Here is a 14,994-nt window from a genome sequence, read left to right on the forward strand (position 1 = left end):
TCGGCCCGCCTGGCCTGGCGCTCCTGGCACGCGCGGGTCCCGCTCTCGCCCGGGCTGCTGTCCCCGCCGCGCCCGGTCTGTCTCCCCTCTGGTGCCGACCGCCGATCGCTCGGAGCCGGGCTCCCGGGAGCGCCGCGCCGAGTTTTGTTGTGGGGCTGGCGGCGCGGGGGGCAGCGCGGAGTTGTAAGGCGAGCTTCCCGGAATTACTCACTCACAGGATTCCTTTCATTCATAAAAACCCAGTCATGCGGTGACGTCACCTCCCCGGCCGCCCCTCGGCTCGAGAGCGGCCTCCGGGCCCCGGCCCCGCCCCTCCGGGGTCCGCCCGGCCCCGCCCCTCCGGCCCGGCCCCGCCCCCGGGACTCAATCCCGGTCAGAGCCCGGGCTGGATGCGTCCGCATGACACCTCGAGAGGGCCCCGTGGGTGGAGTGTCATTAGTGTCGTTTTACAGTCCACGGTCCCTGCCCCTTCTCCTTTCGACCTACACCCTCGGTCTAGATGATCTCACCCCGTCCCGTGGTTTCAAACACCATCTCTATGCCGATGAGCCCCGGATTTGTATTTCCAGGGTGAACAGCTTTTTCGAAGTGCAGATTCGGTCCTACCGCCTGCTCCGACCCTCGCCGTCCGTCGCTGCTCGTCGGGGACCACAAACACCCCTCCAGATCTTCAACCCTCTCTCGACCCCCTCCGCGTGCCGGGGCCCCTTGCCTCTCCCCCAGCTGCAGATGTCGAAGCGCAGACCTAGGCCTTCTCCCTCCGACACATGGCGCCAGGCTGGCCCTCCCTCCAGCGCTGTCCAGCGTCTGCCCGCGTGTCCTGCCACCTGCTCGGTCACCATCAACTTACTGGAGGCCGGGTGCCCCTCTACCCCGCCAGGCTTTATTCTCGCTGATGAAAGATCCCTGTGCACGCCACAGCTCCGTCACTGCTTTGATGACCAGACCCTTTCAGACGGGCAAACTGTTTGCCCCTGAACAGATTGGGGACCCTCCATTTCAGCCAGCAAAAAAAAAAAAAAAAAAAAACCCAAAAACTAAATAGTGGGAATGAGGGATTAGAACCCAGTGAGTCTACACTGAGACAAGTGGGCAAAGTTTTCTCTGGTATCAGGAATAATTGAATCAGAAAACACCATAGTAATAATAATGGTGTCTGGCAAGAATCAGGAGACACACACACAGTTTTGATGAAGAACATATTTCCAGAGCATCTCCGGATGGAAAGCGGTAGCTAGCCCAGACCTGCTTCACAGTGCCATGACGGCCCGTACACCAGCAACGGGCCAGCTGGCACAGGGAGCCGCGGAGAGGCCGTGAGCAGCCATGGCATTGCCTTGTGCCCTTCCTGCAGGATTCGCATGATGGGCCCGGCTGCGGGCAAGAGCTGGCCGACCGAAATAACTGGGCTGTACGTTTGCAAACATGACGTGATCGTGATCTACAAAGGCAGGCTGGGCACTGTTCCAGGCCGGAGGAGCCTGAGGAGACTCAGACAGTGTGAGCCAGGGTTCTCTTTAGCTTTGGAGGACATTCTTAATGGACAAGATCCAAATAAGGGCTGCAGCCTAGACAATAGTGTGGGACCAGTGTGCATTTCCTGATGTTAAGCATTGTCCTGTGTAAGACAATCACCTTGATTTGAGGGAACACACTGGAGCATTTAGGAATAAAAGGGGCATCTGTGAGCAATTTAGTTCAGAACTAATGGCTAGATAGACAGATAAAGAGAGGGAGGAAGAAAGACGCAGCTAGAGGAGTAGATGCCAGATGTGACAGACAGATCGAACAGACTAATAGGGGGCTTGAAGGAAAATTTTAAAGAACTTATAAATTGGCCAAGCTAGGGAAAGAGCATATAGAAATTCTCTGTCATCTGCAGTTTTCATTGTAATAAAAAGTTCTACCTTCTTTCGTTTAATCGTAAGCAGGGGTTCTCAGAACAGCCTGTGACCCAAATCCTGGCCTCCACCTCACAGGCCGAGTGGCCTGACTTCCCCCAGCCTCACTCTCTTTTTGTAAACTAGGTTTACTTACAGCGTCCTGAGCAAGGCTCCGTGCTGAGAGCACACCGCTGCTGACCCCAGGTGGGGCGCGCCTGGCTCCCAGCCTCAGTTTCCCCACCTGCGTTGTGACCACGTGGGATTAGGTGAGCAGTCTTGTAAGTTCTTGGCACAATTAATAAAAGAAGATCAATAAAAGCAAGGATAAAAACTCCAGAGTCCCCGGACACTCCTTCGGGGAAACCTGCTTTTTCTCCAGGTGAGTGACACAAAACCAGTGACCTCATCTGTAGGAGACCCACCTCCTGCACACAGGGAGGGGCCTCATCAGCAGTTTCTAGAGAGGGAGCCACCCTTTGCCAGCACACTCCAGAAGAAACTTACTGGCCATGCCGGTCCCGTGTTTACCTGCCCCAGGGTTCAAAACTCCAAATAGCACCGAGACTGTCCCTGGGAGACCCTGGCCACAGTGGGTGCCTGGCCCAACAGTGGGTGCTCAGTAATGGCAGTAGGCCTCCTGAGCAAGGCTCTGTGCTGAGAGCACCCGCTGCTGACCCCAGGTGGGGCGTGCCTGGCTCCCAGCCTCAGTTTCCCCACCTGCGTTGTGACCACATTTAGGTGAGTCGTTTTTAAATAACCTCAAGTCACAGCTGAGGTTGCCTTTCATGCCCATGGTGCAGAACAGCCAGGAGCTGGCGACAGTGGGGGAGACCAGCGCTGGCCTTCCTGTCCTCCTTTGGGCTTCTCTTCCTCCTGGGCCCTTATCTTGCTCCCAGTGTTCCACCCATCACGTTCCTCTTACGATTTCTTAGTGCTGCTTATTATTGACTATGTTGCAGATTCTTAATATGTTCATGAGACGCTTCCTCTGTGCCAGGCACTGTGCCAGGCACTGTGCTAAGCGCTGGGCCCCTGTTTGCATATTAAGTGTTTCCCCAGCTCTGTTCTCCCACTGCTAAGTAAGCCAGCCATCCAAAGAATGAGCTGTCCTTCGGCCACACCTCAGCATTTCTAGAACACCCACTTTTCCTTCTCTGGGCACTGGGAGTCCGGTGCACAAATGATCTACCCTGCTGAAAGCTGAGGAAAGGGGCTCTTTCATGGGTTCATCAGTCGTCTGGGGAGCTGACTGGGCTGGGTGTGTGCACCTGATCACCCTAATCCTCTCCCCACCTGCCACTCTGCAGGGAGGACACCGAGACCGAGACCGAGAGGTGCGGAGACTTGCCCAACACCAAGCAGCTAGTCCCTGCAGAGGAGACTAGGACTCAGGCCTCTTTCAAGGGCCAGGCCCTCCTGCAGCCCCTCCCAGCTCCTCTGGCCCCAGCTGGGAGAGGTGGCCTGTGAGGGGAGGGGGCCTTCCCTCTAGTAGGGGTGGCCTTCCTCCCTGGGGTCCCCCAGGGGGTCCTGCTGGGCTACTGTCTTCAAGTGTCCAGGTCTGGGCAAGAGGTCACCAGACGGAGAAAACCAGATTTGAACAAATCCACACAAGGCCAGCAGCTACCACGAACCCGAATCTCACAAAATCTGAGGGGCTCTATCACCCCTTCGCAGCCACCGCTTTACAGATTTGAAACTCAGGCGGGGAGAGGCAGAGCCACGGCTCAGGGTGCCTGCGGCGACGGGCTGCGTCCCTGCTGGCTGGGTGAGCTCCAGGGCTTCTTAGCTCTGCTAATTTTCTAGCAGAAATAGAAAACAAGTGATGTTAGCTGGATTTGCATTTCCCTGAATATGAATGAGCCTGAACAGCTTCCCGTATGTTTGCTACCAGTTGGTGTCTTCTTTTGTGAATTATCTGTAGTGCTTTGTCTATTTTAGAAAATACATTTTTCTGTTTGCAAACTGATATTTTAGGGCACAGAAACCTAGTTCTGCACAAACGCCCAGTTGCTTCCCTTTCCCCTTTATCTTTCCTCTCTACAGCCACCCTCCCGGCCCTCCCATTCGGGGGCCCTTCCCAGGGCTCTCTGAGCCCCAAGCCTGGAAACCCGGACCTTGGGCACCTGCAACTCACCAGCTGCACCCCCCCCCCCCAGCTGCCCGCGTGTAGGGAGAGCCACCAGGGAGACCGCAGAGGGACCATTTCTAGGTCAGTGTCCAGTCACAGCCAGGAGCCAGGGGTCTGGGTCTCCTGGAGTCCTTTGGGACCCTAATCAGCGCCCCCTTCTCCGGCCACCCCTGCCTTCTTCCCAGCCCCAGCTGTGCTTCCATGGCCTCACGAGCTCCCCCTCCTCTGCGGGGAAAACACCTGCCCCTGGTTTCCCCTCTCATCTCTCCTCCTTCCCTGCTCCCTCCTGCCCTCCCAGGCCCCCACTTCAGGTGTCACCTGAGCACATTTCAGGCCTGTGCAGACCCCCCCGCCCCTCCCTGCTGGCCAACCCACGGGCACATGCCAGCAGCACCGCCCTCTCTGACAGGCGGTGACACCAGCCGGCATCAGGCGCCCGGGAGAGGAACCAGGCCACCAGGCCGGCTAGTTGGCTAGGTCCTCTCCCTCCTCCCACTCACCAGGCCCCAGTGAGCTCACGGCCTAATTCTCCCGCTCTCTGCTGGGCTGTGGTCTCAGGAGGAGGGCGGGCCGGCCTCTCTCTCCTGGCCACTTCCGATGGCCTCCCGCCCAGTCTGCCTGCCTCCAGCACCTCTGAGCCAGCGTCCATGCAGACGTGGGAGAGCGCTTTCAGAACACACGTCTGAGCAGTTACCCCTCTGCCTGGCGCCGCCATGGCTCCCTGTCGGCCTCAAACTCACTCTTGTCCCAGGCTTGGAGGCCCGGCCTCTGTCTCCCTGCCGCAGGGCCCTCTCCCTGCTCTGGGTCCCCCACACTAGGTGCCGGGGCCTCACCCCCAGCGCACCCCCACTCGTTAACACCTTTTGCTCTCAGGACCCCTCAGCTGGCCTCTCCCCGGTCTGTCTTCAATTCCCAGTGGGCTTCCCAGTGGCAGTTCTCAGGCCCTGCCCTCCTCGCCGGGACCCCGCCTCCTCCATGACAACCTGTCCCCTCTTGAATCACAAGCTCGGGGAGGACAGAGAGGACACGGTCCTAATGAATTGTGCCCAGCTCAGGACGGCATGTAGTCGGAACGTGGTGGCGTTTCCCGGGTGAGTGGAGACTTGTCCCAGCACCCCCGCGCCCCGTCCTGGCTCAAGCAAGAGGGTGAGGCCGGCGAGGGAGAAGCCGGGGGGTCTACGTCTTCCGAGGCCGTTCCACTCCCTGACAGTGGAGCTGCAGGCGTCACTGTGATTCCGCTTCGGGTTACTGCACCCCAGGGGCCACTCAGCTCTCCCCGCTCACCAACGTGCGGCTGGGGAGCAGAACAGGACCGGGGTGCTGCTCCCGGGACAGAGATGACCCCTGCTCTGGCAGTTTGGCTGTCCAGTGCGTTCGCCCCCCTGATCCAGGTCCTGTCCCCCTTTCTTGTCCCCCAGCCCCAGGCTGCCCTGTCCTCTCAAGCATGTGGGCCGGTGGCCGTCTGTCTCCGCCAGCCCCAGCTGGTCTCCGTGGGCGCCTGTGTGCCGGCATCTCCCTCCTGACCACCCTTCCCTGCCAGCTGGGGGTGTCAGGCCCCGCTCCAGCTCCTGGCCAGAGCGCAGGGCCCCGGTGGACACCACCTGCTGTGGCCCAGGTAGGTTCTTTCCAGGACGGCAGGGAAGAAGGCCAGCCTGCCCCGAGAGCTGCGGTGTGGAGGCACGGAGAAGAAAGCGCTCCAGGTGCCGTGCGGAGCTGGGGCCGCGGAGGGCCTGGCTGGGGTCCACCTGGCCTCTTAGCGCCTGCTGGTCTCCTCAGGTTCTGGCACAGCATCTGGTTGCCTTCCATGCTTCCGCCTGTTGGGCTGTGCTGATCCCGGCCTCTGAGGCCAGAGACCTGCCGCATGCTGATCGCCTCTGCTGACCTGCTGAGCCCCGTCCCGCTCCTGCAGTTCCCCGCTCCGGGGCTGTCCCAAAACATGGCGGTAAGGTCGCATTCGGTGGCCGGACGTGCATTTTAGAGACCATAACGCTGAAGACCGGCTGAGTACGTGGCTTGTGGCTGTGAAGCCTGGAAGGTTCTCGCTTCCCTCACAAAAGAGCATGCTGTTGCCTTGTCAACCCTGGGAAACTCACAGCTACGGGGGCTCCTCTCGTGCCCACATGGGGAAGTGGGGTTTGGCCTGGTCCTGTGATTGGCTTCGGCCAACGAACAGAAGAGTCACAGGTCACTTCTGGGCCACGTCCCCGCCCCGCGACCAGCTTGCACAGAGGGGTCCCTCTCCGCTGGGGCTCCCAGTGACCGCCAGCAGCAGTATCCGCGCCCCAGGTGAGGACAGGGACTTCACGGCTGAGCTGAGGCGACCAGCTTGCTCGCTAGCCAGCCGCTGCGGCCGCGGGAGCTCAGGAAGCAGCATCCGCCTTCTCTCCTGGTGCTTTTGCAATAAACAGCTATCGGGTTTTTAGGCAAGTTGTGAACTCTGAGGACAAGACTAGAAATGTCTCTTGTCCCCACGCCAGAGTGAGGCCGTGCGTGGGGCGGCTGCTTCGTAATGACCGGCCGAAGAAAGTGCAGTGACCCTGGGCCCCCGACTCCACCCGGACCCCACCCTGAGGCCTGACTGCTGCCAGCTTGCCTCCACGCTTGGCTGCCCCTCCCTCGCCACTGGGCCTGCGTCCCACCCCCAGGAGAGAAGCGGCCTCTGTCCAGGCCCCCATCTGTCTCTGGAGCCCAGGAGCTGGACCTCGGGACCCCAGAGTGGGGAAATCCTGCTTTTGCTGGCCAGGACTGCCTCTCCCCCCGGAGAGGAACACATGTGGCTCCTGCCTGCAGCTCAAGGTCACCCCACTGGTTTCCTTCCTGAGGAGGGCACGAGGCCCCCGAAGCCACATAGTTGGTGTAATCATTACCGACTGCCCAGTGGCCTCTGCGCCCTCACTCCCCTCCCCCACAGCGGCAGAGGGTTTTTCCACTCAGCTTCCCGCTGGACCCACTCAGGCCCCCGCTGGCTGCGGGGCTGAGGTCCCCACCCTCAGCCTGCAGCTCGAGATGCTTCTCGGTTGGCCTCTGGGGCCCACGGGCCTGCTCACCTGCTCACACGCCAGGTGCTGATGTCAACCTCCCACACCATGCATACGACACCACGATGCTGGCCCTGGCCAGTGCTCTCCATCTGCAATGTTCTTTCCTTCCTAACCCAGCTGGCAATCTTCTAATCAACCTTTGGATCCCAACTTAAGAGCAGAACTTGGTAAATGTCTTTTTCCGGTAGAGGCCAAGCAGACATAGTTGAGGCTTTGTGGGCCCGTCACCACTACTCGGCTCTGCCTTTGCAGGAAGCACTCACCTGTCAGCGAAGAGCAGGGTGTGACCCGTAACTCCGGTCTGCAAGGCCAGGTGCGGCAGTTTGCCACCGTGGCTGCAGCCCCTCACACAGCTCCCACTGAGCGCAGTTAACAGGCCCTCTCGAATGTCGCCTCTAGCCCACACTGTCATCACGCAAATCCCGATTCTGATGACCCCACAGTTGTGTAGGTGACACTGCAGTCGCGTCCTCGCCTCTCACGGGTCTCTGCGGCTGCCCTCTCATGGGTCTCCTGGTCCCAGCCCGGCCCCTCCAGTCTGCTCATACAGAGCAGGCATAATCTGTTCAAATGTAAATCGGATTAGGTGGTTTCTCTGCTTAGAAACCTTCCATGGCTCCTTATTACCAGAGAGAAAAGACAGTCTTCAGGCGGTCTCTGCTGTCTACACCAGCTCCCCCGTCATTTGGACTGCCCGCCTCTCGCCCACCGCCTCTCTCCCACCGCCTCTCTCCCACTCACTTTCTTTCCTTCTTTTTTAAGGTTTTATTTATTCATGCATACAAGAGCTGGGGTACAGGCCAAATGTGTGGGGGGTGAGTGGCTTCACCAGAGACAGAGTGGGAAGCAGAACAGGCAGATGGACTGAAATCCACTGCAGAGGGGAGCAGCGGGGGGACAGGAGAGGTCTGCTGCGCCCTGTGGGTCACTTCGCTGGCGGGGGTCAAACTCAAGTGCTGCAGCGGCTGTGGACAGCTCCACAGTGCTGCGCTGTAACCCGCTGGGCCAATGGGGAGGCTCCTCATACTCACTCCTCACTCTACTCCAGTCACAACAGCCTCCTTGTTTTTCCTGAAACCAGCCAGGGAGACTCCCGCCTCAGGGCTTTTGCCCTTTCTGCCACCTGGAACACTCTTTCCCAGGTTACCTCATGACTCACTTCCTTGCCTCCCTCAGGTCTTTATTTCAACCTCTCCCTTCTCAGGGAGGCCTCCCCCGCCACTCTGTTGAAAGTGCAGCCCTCCCTCGTCTCTCTGCCATAGCACTTGCCACCCTCTACCACACGACATCCGCCCCGCCCAACTTTTAATTATAAAGATGCTCAGACGTAGAGAAAGGGCAAGACTGGTGCAGTAGCACATTCACACACAGTCCGACTCAACACAGGAGGTGCCCGTGTCCCCTGAATGACGTGATACTTCAGCCAGAGACACTAGCGAAATGCCCTGTGCTTGACTCACTGTCTGTCCGTCTTTCTCTCTCATTTATGCTTACAGAACGGCCTGGGGTACGGGCCAGAGGTGCAGGAGCAGTGAGAGGATTCACCAGAGGCAATGGGAAGCAGAGCAGGCAGATCCACTGAAATCCACGGCTGAGGGGAGCAGTGGGGAGACAGGAGAGGGCTGCTGCGCCCTGTGGGTCAGATCTCTGGCCGGGGATTGTGCTGAGTGGCTGCGGACAGCTTCATAGTGCTGTGCTTAACACCCTGTGCCACCAGGGAGGCCTGTCTGTCTTTCCCTATTAGGCTGTGAGCCCCAGAGAACAAGGATTTGTGTCTGCTGTGGTTTCCTCATCCAAGAACATCACCTGGCATCTAGCAGCTGCTCCAGTACTTTAGCAGAGGAGATGACGACGAGACGGGTCCTGATTCTGGCTGTGCCTCTCAGTGACATGTGACTGGGGATCATTTCCTCTTGCAGAGCCGCGGTTTCTTTATCTGTCACATGTGGCGAGTACCACAGCGCTACTTTTCAGTTGCCAGAATCAGACAAGGGAAGAGTGTATGACGGCATGTTAGCAGAGCAGTTAGTTACACGCCATCTGACTCTTGAGGGAGGACAGCTGGCCTAGACTGACCCTCTGGAGTCTGGGCAAGTAGAAGACAGAGCTGCTCATGGATGTTTGCAGCTGCAGGACCCCAGGACCCCAGGACTCCTTAAGAGCTCTCTGCCTAGCACAGCCCCAGGGCAAAGTCCTGCAGAAAGCCACAGAGTGCATTCTCTGTGCTGACTTGCCCTGCCTTTCTGTCGCTCGAATGGCATGGTATAATCCCCTCTACTCCATCTCTTGCTTTATCTACTCATTTAACAGTTTTCACCAAAATTTCCTAGGGCCCTTGGGTTTTTTTAGGTTAAATTCTTCCCTTGAAATCTTTGAGTATTTCCAATGATTGATCCAGCTTCAATTTGGCCTCTTCTGCACTTCAGGTGTAGTTGTGTGTCTGTGTTGCCAAATTCAACACACTCATCCTGTCGAATCTGTGTTTTCTTCAGTCAGACTGCTCAGCAGTGAGTGGAACACATGACCTGTAAGCTCCCCGATAGCCATGGTTTTAATTTCAATTGGTTGGGATGTGGAGGGCAGGATATATCCGTTGCGAATTCTCTCGATCCCTTCCTCTCAGTTCCATGCTGAAACTCTTGCAGCAAAATTTTAGTCTCAGTTTAAGGGAAGTTTCCTCATCTATAAAATGTGGATGAGAGTGTTTTGTCCCAACTTCAATGAGTGGCCGCAAGAAAGAAAAACGGAGGCAGAAAGGCTGAGCTAGCAGAGTTTATTGCTCCCGGACAGCAGCTGAGACAGAGCCCCTAGAGTGGGGTCCGCAGCTACTGCCAACTCAATAAGGGGGAAGGGTCTCCTATATAGGTCCTAAGCTCAGATTTCAAAGGGGTGACTCATGGCTGTGTCCTTAATGTGAGGCCCAGTTCTTTATCACCTTCAGCTAGTCCCATCCCTGATGCAAGGCCCAGTTAATTGGATGCAAGGCCTAATTTATTACTGCCCTTATCCAGTCCCTCAGTAAATCCCCGCACTTGGTCACTCCCAACAGAGAGTAACTAGATAAGGAAAATAAAAAGAAAAGAAAGAGGAACTACAAACCCAAAATGATGGATTCAAAATTATTTTGGAACAGGTAAAGCTTTTGCAGATACTAGTTACTATGGTTCATTTTAGTAACCTGTCTAGATTCTTCACTAGACCTTGCTCTTGTGTGGTTGACACTAAGAACTTAGAGACAGAAGGGAACACTCTTCTTTTCACAGGAATAACAGCAGCAGCTACATTTTCCACAAGACCAGAAAAAGCAATTTGCAGGATTCAGGTAGACCAAGGGTTGAGAGACCGTTAGAAGAAAAGTCCAAGCTGCCAGGTGAGCTGGAGAAGGAGCAGGGTCAGCTCAGTAAGCAGATGTATGCTCACAAGATCTTGCTTCTTTCCAGAGTATCTCATTCTCCACAGCAATGGCAGTTGTCATTTATTGAAACTCCATTGTCTTTTATTGAATGCAGACACAGCAAGTGAGTGGAGAGGGGGTGACTTATTTCTAATACTCATTAACAACTCTGGGATGAGTTCAGACCAAGTCGTTTGCTCAAGTTTCTACTAAAAAAGTGCTAAGATATCTCCTAAGATAAGCTCAGGTCTTCCAAATGCCAAGGAATACGTCACTTTAACGTAACTGTATTTACTGTTTTTCATTTAAACTAAAAAAGATTGGTGGTGTAGCTGACATTGAAATTTAGCTGCGTGTCCCTAATTTTTTTTTCTTTCTGAATGTGGCAAAGCTAAGTTGGAAGTTTCCGGCACGATCGTCCCTGCAGGGCCCACGTCTTTGCTGGCTTTTGGTTTTACGAGCCGTCGTTAACACCAGGTTCAGACTTAGGGTCTCTAACCGACCGTTTTAATAGGGCGGCGGGGGTCAGATTCTGGCCCCTCACCAACATGGCTGCCAAAAAGCAGCGCGCGGACCTTCCGCCCCGTACCCATGGCCCCGCCCCTCACCCAGGATTGGCTCCAGCGCTAAGCCCGGCCTCCCTCGGCAACAGAGGCCCTTCTTATTGGTCAGTTACAAAAGATGGCGGCGCCCGCTCCCGCCTTCCTCGCGCGCCGCTGGGGCGGGGAGGGGGTGGAGCCTCAGCGGCCCGAGGGCCTGGGCTTCGTTGATTGGGGAGGAGCGTGGTCGGGCGTCACGTGAGCCAGGATGCGTTTGTTTGCGGAAGTAAAGGGAAGTAGAAGTGCTGAGTAAGCCGAGGTGAGTGACGGCGGAGGGAGGCGGGGCCTCGGGGCCCCTTCCCAAACCTCTCCCACGGCCGCGCCCAGGGCCTAGTGGTCTCCATCGGACCCGCCTTGGGACCTTCGTCCTGGTCCCCGATTTGGGCACGTCCTCCATTGACCCTTTTGTGACCCCCGAGTGCCTCAGCGTCCGTTCTTCCAACCCGTGACCACCCTTGACGCATCCGAAAGTCATGTCCCCCGCCATCAGGAACCCCAGTTTCGATCCTGGGCCCTCTTCGGTCCCCAGGCTTCCCTGGGTGGCGCTCTGGCCCTGGCTTCCTCAGTCAACCCCTGTCCCCCCAACTCCCTCGGAGCCCCCAGCTGCACTGATGGTCGGGGCCTGCTCTCTAGATGCTCCCCACCTTTCTGTCTGTGTAGTCCCACTTGATCCCCACCTTCACCTGTTGTCTGCATTCCTTCACCGTGTCTCTCGTCTCCATCAGGCTGTTTCCCGTTCCTGACTCCCTGCTGCTCTTTCATGGGCTCCCTGTTTCAGTGGCTGCTCCCCAGCACGCTCCCACCTCCCCACCTGTCCCCCAGTATCCCCATACGTGCCCCCTGCCATGCGTCCACTTCCTGCGCCAGATGACCAGGCAGCTGGTGACAACAGTGTGACCCGTGTGCCGTGTGACTGGGTGAGGCAGACGTGGGTGTGGGCAGGGAGGGCCCTGCCCTCAGGATCTGTGACATTTTTTTAATGAACTACTCACATGACCCCAAACAAATACCTTCCCTCTCCTGGGCAGCTTTCCCTCACCTGCCCTCTTACCAGCCCAACAGGATGTTAGGCAGGTTTGGTTTGGCAAGGCGGACACTCCACCCTTGGGCTGAATGCAGTGTTTTTGTTATTGTCTCTGCCTTAAAATGTTCCTGGAGTTTGGAGGTTATTTTCTGTCCAAGTCTCAGTTTCCTCATCTGTGACAGGCACGTTGTATTTTCTGTCCTCACATGGCTGTGTGAATCAGGGGTGCAGGGACCCCAGAGGTTCTTAACTTTGGTGCAGGAATTCCTGCCTGAGTCAGAGAGGGAGAGTTAGAGGGGGAGATTTTACTGCAAGCAATAGTATACTCAGGACAGCGAGTGCAGCAGATTCTGGCGTCACCTGTGGGTCTGAGGCCGCCTCTGTCAATTTTTGCTTCCTTGAGGGGCAGGGCTCGTAAATGAGATCCCGAACAGGTTTTTGTTTTTGTTTTTTAAAATGTTTATGTATACAAGAGCTGGGGTACAGGCCAGAGGTGCGGGGGTGGGGGAGACCAGAGAGGATTCACCAGAGAAAAAGTAAGGAGCAGAACAGGCAGCTCTGTTGAAATCCACTGCTGAGGGGAACAGCGGGAGAGACAGGGGAGGTCTGCTGGCCATTTGGGTCAGCTCCCTGACTGGGGATTGAACTCTTGCTGCTGGCAGTAGCTTCATAGTGCTGAGACTTCACCCCTTGTGCTACCAGGGAGCCTCCTGAACAGCTTTTGACCTGTTTTGTTACCCTGGACCCTAACATGCTGTGGGTGAAATAAGATGGAAGCGTTGCAGTCAGTGATGCCCCTGGTGTCCAGCGTGAGATACAGATCTGAACTGGGATGAGCTGGGTCACCTTGCTCTGGAAGACGCTTGGAGATTTGTTTTCGGAGTTACTGAGGGCCGGTGGGAGAGCCGCAGCTCCGGCCGTCTGCCCCACCCCAGTGTGGTTCCGTAGGAGTGCGTGGCTGCCTGTCGCGTTGAAGGCAGGAAAGGGGAAGCTCTGACACAAACAAGGACAGCCGGCCGGCCGTTGTCTTTGATTTGTCGTTGGCAGCCTTCACTGGCCACTGCTGAGTCAGCCTCCCTCATGTTACTCTGACCTCCTTCGTTCCTGGCCACAGAACAGGTGGCAGCGTCTGCCCGCCGTGCCGGAGGCTGCCCTTGGTGTGGCCGGTCATTCCCACTTGACTTGGGGGGAGCAGAGGTGCGGGTGGCCCCGGCTCTGCACTTGCTCAGGCTGGGGCCGGGATTCTGAATTCGGCCCACTGGAGCCCTGTGATGGGCCCTGGGCGAGGATCGCTGCTGTCCTGTCAGTGACCCGGGCACGTTTTCTCCCTCCCTGGGTTCCTTGCTGATTAGGTGACAGTATCCACAAAAGGACATTTCTGCCTCGCTCAGCAGAATGACATCATGGAGAGAGCGAGGAAGGAGGAGCTGCACTGCTCTGTGTGAGAGTGGCCGTGAGCGTGTGCGGGGTGTGTGGGAGGGCAAGGGGCCTCGGTGAAGGGGAGACCTTGTGTTCAGAGTTTCACTTTAGACGGGTGGCTCCCTGGGGGGACACTTGGGGCTCCCCGCCTCCTCCTCTTTGGTGCAGCCGCATTTTCCTGGTGGTCTCATCCAGCTCGGTGGCTGAAGCGCCGTCTCCACTCTGACAATCCTAAATCTATCTCCGCAGGCCCGTCCAGACCTTTCCTGGACAGCGGAGTTGCTTCCCCCGCCCCGAGCCTGTCCCTTCTGCCCACTGCACTTCAGAAAAGTGTGGGCCTAGGGCAGACCGCAGTACGGGGATCCCAGCCACGCCCCGTGTCGCTCAGGGCGGAGCAGGCCGGACCCGCTGGGTTCGCGGGGTACCTTGACACTTCACACAGAAAGCGCCCCCAGAGTCGATTCCCAGACGCATCCCGTCACCAAGGGACGGGACCACGTTTTTTCAGTTGCGGAGCAGAGCTGTGAGGGGCTGTGGTCTGTCCCACCCGTGAGGACACGTGGGAGGGGACAGCGGTGCCTCAGAGGTGTCGACCCTGGGGACTTCACTGGTTCTCACTCACTCACCACCCACTTGGCTGAGCCAAGAATGGGGCTAGGTGCTTAGATAAGCAAAGGGGCCGGGTGGGGGTGGGACCCCAAGGAGCAGCCACACCTCCCCACAGTTAGACCTGCCCCTGTGGGGACGCAGGGCAGGGCCGGGGGCTCTGAGGAGCAGGAGGCCTGTACTGGGCTGCGGGAGGGGCGAGGGCACAGTTCCTGGGGTCCTGCCCACTGAGTGTCTGGGTCCTCGCAGGTGTTCTCTCTCGGGTGCCTGCTCTGTGTACCGGACGGGGGCGATGTGGCTGGGGGTGCAGTGGTGAAAGGCCTCTCTGGGAGGTGACCGGGAGCCTGGGCTGGGGACCGGCAGAGCGGGAGTCTGTTGCCTCCTGCGCTGGCCACTGCGCTCCCCTCAGGCAGGGAGGGCAGACTGCAGGGCTAGCGCCCCTGCCCTCCGAAGGGCCGATGTGCAGAGACCCTGGCAGGCTCGGGGTCCAGGAAGCCCAGCCCCGTCCTCCCTGGAGGAGCAATCCCAGCGCCCAGAGTGGGGGTGGGGGGCGGGTCCAGACCTGGCAACTTGATCCTCCCTCTCCCGCCTGAGTCCTGCCAGGGGCCTTCAGGGGTTCATGGAGGAACCAGGATCTGGGGCTGAGCGGGTGTGAGACCGCCCACCTGCGCCCGCCCTCTGCTGCCCCGTCCAGCTGGCAGCCAAACGGGGGAGGGGAGCGCAGGGGTGGCGGGGGAGCGCCAGCCCGCCTGTGCTGCTGGGTCCCTGCACCCGCCCAGACTGTGGGCGGCTGTGCCCCGTGCTCCCCTGTCCGTCTGCTGGGGAGGGCTCTCCCCCATTCCCACCCCGAGTTCAGCACTGACTTTAGAGTCATCTCCTCCAGCCCTCTTCCCCCTCCCC

General features: G+C 58.0%; 2 protein-coding genes across 4 annotated transcripts in view; one reads left to right on the forward strand and one right to left on the reverse strand.

Annotated features, from left to right (window-relative positions):
- MAFF (v-maf avian musculoaponeurotic fibrosarcoma oncogene homolog F) overlaps window positions 1-231 on the reverse strand; it is a 12,191-nt gene extending 11,960 nt beyond the window's left edge. Inside the window, exon 1 of the mRNA XM_004676447.2 lies at window positions 1-231. The gene's annotated coding sequence lies outside the window, so the exon portion shown is untranslated.
- Window positions 232-11,216: 10,985 nt separating this feature from the next.
- Window positions 11,217-14,994, forward strand: part of PLA2G6 (phospholipase A2, group VI (cytosolic, calcium-independent)) — a 39,638-nt gene continuing 35,860 nt past the window's right edge. For all 3 annotated transcript variants that reach the window (XM_004675664.2, XM_004675665.2, XM_012720640.1), the window contains exon 1: window positions 11,217-11,304. The gene's annotated coding sequence lies outside the window, so the exon portion shown is untranslated. The remainder of the gene's footprint in view (window positions 11,305-14,994) is intronic.

The sequence above is a fragment of the Condylura cristata genome, unplaced genomic scaffold (genome assembly GCF_000260355.1).
Source record: "Condylura cristata isolate star-nosed mole 26May11 unplaced genomic scaffold, ConCri1.0 scaffold00004, whole genome shotgun sequence".
Lineage (NCBI taxonomy): Eukaryota > Metazoa > Chordata > Mammalia > Eulipotyphla > Talpidae > Condylura > Condylura cristata.